Source organism: Hyperoodon ampullatus (assembly GCF_949752795.1).
Source record: "Hyperoodon ampullatus genome assembly, chromosome: X".
NCBI lineage: Eukaryota > Metazoa > Chordata > Mammalia > Artiodactyla > Ziphiidae > Hyperoodon > Hyperoodon ampullatus.
Window position 1 is genome coordinate 12123425 of NC_136913.1, and position 6517 is coordinate 12129941.

A 6517-nucleotide genomic window follows, 5' to 3' on the forward strand; every position below is an offset into this window, starting at 1 on the left:
CATGGCTTGTGAGATCTTCCTGCACCGGGGCTCAAACCCATTCCCCTTGTATTGGCAGGCGGATTCTCAACCATGGAGCCACCAGGGAAGTCCCTGGTTGCATTTCTTTACACTAACAATGAAATATCAGAAAGGAAATGTAAACAAGCAATCCTTTTTAAAATGGCATCAAGAAAATAAAATACTTAGGAATAAACCTCACCAAGGAGGTGAAAGACTTATATGTTGAGAACTACAAAACATTAGTAAAGGAAACTGAAGATGATTCAGAGAAATGGAAAGACATCCCATGCTCTTGAATGGGAAGAATTAAAACTGTTAAAATGGCATTACTACCCAAAGCAATCTACAGATTTAATGTGATCCCTATCAAATTGCCCATGACACTTTCCCCAGAACTAGAACAAATAATCCTAAAATGTATCTGGAACCATAAAAAGTGAGAACGGTCAACACAATCCTGAGGAAAAAGAACAAAGCAGGAGGCATAACCCTCCTCAACTTCAGACAATACTACAAAGTTACAGTAATCAAAACCGCATGGTATTGGCACAGAAAGAGATACGTGGATCAATGGAACGGAATAGAGAGCCCAGAAATAAGCCCACACACCGATGGTCAATTAAGCTTCGACAAAGGAGGCAAGAATATACAATGCGGAAAAGATAGTCTCTTCAGCAAGTGGTGTTTTGAAAGTTGGACAGCCGTATTCAAATCAGTGAAGTCAGAACATACCCTCACACCATACACAGAAATAAACTCAAACGGCTTACATGCTTAAATATAAGATAGGACACCTTAAAACTCCTAGAAGAGAACATAAGCAAAACATTCTCTGACATAAATCATACCACAGTTTTCCTAGGTAGTTCTCCCTAGGCAGCACAAATACAGTAAGTCACCTACAAACGAACATTTAAGTTGCAAACTTTCAAAGGTGCAAACGTCCATTCGCACGTCCAATTCGCATGTAAGTTAGTTCACGTGTCTGGCATACATTGTCATGTGCTTGCATCCTCTATAAGTGGTTGTGCTTTTGTGTTCTTTACAGTACTGTATAGAGTACAGTAGTACAGTACCTTTATTTCAAGCCCAAGATGTCTGGAAGCAAGCGTAAAAGCAGCCGTGATGTAGCTGGTACTGTTAAGAAGGGCCAAGCGATAATGATGGAAACAAAAGTGAAAGTAATTGAGAGAGTGGAGCGAGGCAAAAAGATGTTAGACATCGCTCATTCTTATAACATGAATCATTCAATCATTAGCACGAATCTAAAGAACAAGGACAAGATCATGGAACATGTGAAGTCTGCTGTGCTGATGATGTTGACAAAATATTGAAGAAGCATGGAAAAGTGATGGAGGAGATGGAGAAACTTCTCAGTGTGCAGATGCAGGATCAACATCAGCGCTGTGTCCTGCTCAGCTTAATGCTGATTCAAGAGAAAGCTAAAAGCCTTTATGAAGACTTGAAGAAGAAACACGGCAAAGAATCAGAGGGCACGTCTTTTAATGCCAGCCGTGGCTGGTTTCATCGGTTCAAGGCTAGAGCCAACCTTCACAACGTAAAAGTAAGTGGAGAGGCAGCAAGTGCAGATAGGGTAGCTGTCTGGGAACTTCCGGAAACACTCTGAGAAATTATTGATGATGGTGTGTATTTACCCAACCAGGTTTTTAATGTGGATGAGACACAACTGTACTGGAAGAGGATGCCAGACCGAAGTTACATCAGTAAGGAGGAAAAGTTGATGCCGGGCTGTAAAGCAGCAAAGGATAGGCTATCTGTTGTTTGGTGGCAATGCTTCCGGTGAATTGAAGCTGAAGCCTCTCTTAGTTTATCATTCAGAGAACCCAAGAACCCTTAAAAACATAGCCAAGGGCTCTCTTCCTGTTGTGTGGAAGCGTAACCCCAAATCCTGTATTACACAGGCCGCCACGTTCCAGGAATGGTTTTCCACCACTTTATCCCAGATGTAGAGAAATATTGCTTGGAGAAGGACATACCAGCAAAACATTCTTTTGTTGCTCGACAATGCTCTGGGCCACCCCCCATCCATGGATGACTTTCATCCAAACGTCAAAGTAGTGCATCTGTCACCGAATACTACGTTGCTCATCCAACCTATGGACCAGGGAGTTAGAGCGACTTTCAAGAAATATTATTTATGTCACACTTTTTGTCAGGCAGTAAAGGTAAGTGACAAATCAGGAACAACCTAGGGACAACTTTGGAAAGACTATAACATCTACAAGACCATAAAAACATTGACTTTGCATGGTGTGAGGGTATGGTGGTCACCATGAATGGGGTTTGGAAGAAACTTTGCCCACAGTTTGTTCATGATTTTTGTGGATTGGAGAAGGTAGATCAGAAGTCCGAAGAGGTCTTCAGCAACGTAGTGACCCTCAGTGAGAAGCTGGAGCTAGGTCTGCAAGAGGACGATTTCATTGAACTCCTTGCTGTGCAACATGAGGAGCTTACTGATGGAATTGGAGGCCCAGAGAAAGGATGAAGAGGGACAGGAGGAAGAAGAAGTAACTGAAGAACTGAAGAGATTCATGACACAGAAAATGGCAAGGGAATCTTCTTTATTTGAGGAAGCACTGTTAGTTTTTGAGGCACAGGACCCGAACCTAGAATGGTACCCAAAGGTGGCAGCAGCCATTCAGAATGAAATCCAGTGCTACCTTGTCATCTATGATGAGAAAAAAAGAGCTATGACCCAGACATCAATGGATCATTTTTTCAAGAGGGTAGACAGAATTAAATCCAGCAAGGAACCGGAACTTGTGCCATCAACGTCAGGTATGAGTGAAATGGCAGCTTGCCCTCTGTCTCCTACTGCTGATAATCCTTCACCTCTACCTTCTCCCACCTCCTCTCCCTCCTCTAATCAGTAACTCTTCTCGCCTGTTCCCTCGATGCCAGCCCGAGTATCCCAGCTGTTGTACTGTATTACTGTACTTTTCAAGTTACTGTACTGTAAGATTAAAAATGTTTTCTTTATTTTTGTGTTTGTTTTTATGTATTGTTTGTGTGAAGAGTATTATAAACCTATTACGGTACAATACCATAGAGCCGACTGTGTAAGTTGGGTACTAGGCTAACTTTGTTGGACTTACAAACAAATGGGACTTACAAACACACTCTTGGAACAGAACTTGTTCATATGTAGGGGACTTACTGTAAAAGCAAAAAAGAAACAGGAACTAATCAAACTTAAAAGCTGTTGCACAGCAAAGGAAACCATAATCAAAGTGAAAATACAACCTATGGACTGGGAGAAAATATTAGCAAATGATGAGACTGACAAGGGCTTCATTTCCAAACTATACAAACAGCTCATACAACTCAATAACAAAATAACAAATAACTCAATGCAAAAATGGGTAGAAAACCTAAGGAAACATTTCTCCAAAGAAGATATACAGACAGCCAATAGGTACATGAAAAGATGCTCATCATCACTAATTATTAGAGAAATGCAAATCCAAATTACAATGAGGTATCACTTCACACTGATCAGAATGGCCATCATTAAAAAAATCTGCAATTAACAAATGCTGGATGGGGTATGGAGAAAAGGGAACCCTTCTACAGTGTTGGTGGCCATGTAAGTTGGTGCAGCCACTATGGAAAACAGAATGGAGGTTCCTCAAAAAAACTATAAAGAGAGTTGCCATATGATCTAGCAATCCCACTTGTGGACATATATCTAGACAAAACTATAATTCAAAAAGATACATAAAACCCTATGTTCATTGCAGCAGTATTTATAATAGCCAAGACATGGAAACAACCTAAATGTTCATTGAAAAATGAATGTATAATGAAGGTGTGGTATACGTATACAATAGATATTACTCAGACATAAAAAAAGAATGAAATAATGCCATTTGCAGCAACATGGATGGACCTAGAGATAATGATACTAAGTGAAGTAAGTCAGAAAGAGAAAGACAAATACCACATAATATTACTTATATGTGGAATCGAAAACAGGACACAAATGAACATGTCAGTGAAACAGAAACAAACACATAGATATAGAAAACAGAGTGGTGGTTGCTAAGGAGAGAGTGATGGAAAGATTGGGAGTTTTGGAATAGCAGAAGCAAACTATTCTACATAGGATGGACAAACCACAGAGACCTACTGTATAGCAGAGGAAACTATATTCAGTATCCTGTGATAAACCATAATGGAAAAGAAAAAAATTATATATAGATATATATAAAACTGAATCACTTTGCTGCACAGAAGAAATTAATACAACAATGTATAAAGGCTGCAGAGGGTGTGGAGAAAAGGGAACCTCCTGCACTGTTGGTGGGAATGTAAACTGATACAGCCACTGTGGAGAACAGTATGGAGGTTCCTTAAAAGCTAAAAACAGAACTACCATATGACCCAGCAATCCCACTACTGGGCATATACCCGGAGAAAACCATAATTCAAAAAGGTACATGTACCACAATGTTCACTGTAGCACTATTTACAATAGCCAGGACATAGAAGCAACCTAAACGTCCATCGACAGATGAATATATAAAGAAGATGTGGCCCATATATATAATGGAGTATTACTCAGCCATAAAAGGGAACAAAATTGAGTTATTTGTAGTGAGGTGGTTGGACCTAGAGTCTGTCATACAGAGTGAAGTAAGTCAGAAAGAGAAAAACAAATACCGTATGCGAACACATTTATATGGAATCTAGAAAAATGGTACTGACGAACCTAGTGACAGGGCAGGAATAAAGACACAGATGTAGAGAACGGACTTCAGGACACAGGGTGGAAGGGGAGACAGGGACGTAGTGAGAGAGTAGCACTGACATACATACACTACCAAATGTAAAAGAGCTAGTGGTAAGCTGCCACATAGCACAGGAAGATCAGCTCGGTGCTTTATGCCCCCCACAGGGGTGGGATAGGGAGTGTGGGAGGGAGCCTCAGGAGGCAGGGGGATATGGGGATATATGTAATATAGGTGATTCACTTTGTTGTGAAGCAGAAACTAATACAGTGTTATAAAGCAATTATACTCCAATAAACATGTATTTAAAAAAACCCACAACATTGTAAATCAACTACACTAGAAAATATTTCTTAAGTGCAAAAGATTTTTTGAATGTAAGTTTTATTGTGTGTGTGTACCACAGGTTCAATATATATGAATTATGTCAGATTGATTACACTGTCTTTCAAAATAAAGAATTTTTGATATTCTACAGCAGCTTCATAATATAAATGCAGAAAAACTATATTATTTTTTTCTAAAGTTCAGAAATAGCCATTTTGCTCATTCGGTATACTATAAACCACTAACTGCTAAAAAGGGATTTGTGATCTCTTCCTTCCAAAGAAATATTTCTGCACTCACACAAGTTTAATAGCATGTTCCGCCATGAACTGACTTCCCACCTTAGAGACACCAGATTTGCATCCTGAAATCTCTTTCTTGCAAAAATGTCCAATTAGCATCCGAGCATTACAGAAAAGAAATGCTTTTTTCCGGATCTCAAATTCCATACAACTTTATCAAGACATCATGTATGGTTTTTTTTCACACATACAGACTGTATTTTATTTTTACAAGAGATAAATCAACTGACACCAAGCATTGTAAATGGATGACCACAACAAAAGCAACCATGATTGCAATTACCAAACACGAAACACACTCACACTATGTCATAATATTGGCATTCAGTCCAGGAATCCTCCACTGTAACAGCTCCTTTACTTTGCAGTGAAAGACATCATGTATTTTTAAATTATCAGCACTCACCTGAGGTCTTCAAAAATCAACGGAAACATAATTTTGTGTTCTCTTTCATTTATTCTGGTTCTAAGTGGTCATTTCTAAACGAAAGTATTTAAGTATGTTAACGTCATCTTATAACATCATATTTCAAATGACTACCGTCTCTCCAAAGATGAAATATGAGGAACTCATAATTAGGCAATCCAAAGTATTACTCTCTGAATCTGTATTACCCTTCTGCTGAACTCCACACTGTTCATTATTCTCGGAGAATATTCTTTTCCTTGTATGGCCATCACATGCTCTTTCATTTCATGAAAGGCTTTCCTACAATTTTATGCCTAGTTTATTTCTGAGAATATGCATTATTTCAGATTGATATTTATAGACACAAAGACTTCTCTATAATTCCCTGAGAGTTTCAAGAACTCCTTCTTCTTTTTTTTAATACCTAGATTCTGAAGCTCTCCACAAAGCATTACTAAAATTGCATTTACATAAGTATCTACATATTAATCACACATTAATGCATTTACAATTGTATTATGCTTTATTGCTAATTTTGGAGCATAAATGTAGCTGTCTTATTTACCACCCTCTTGAAAATCACTTTAATATTTGCACTTAGGACGTGAAAGAGAATGGATAAATAAAAACCTGAAGAATATGCAAATACAATTTATATATTTCTCATAAAATTAGCTGATTATCTAACCTTTATCCAGAGAAAAGAAGAGCCCAGATACTCTGGA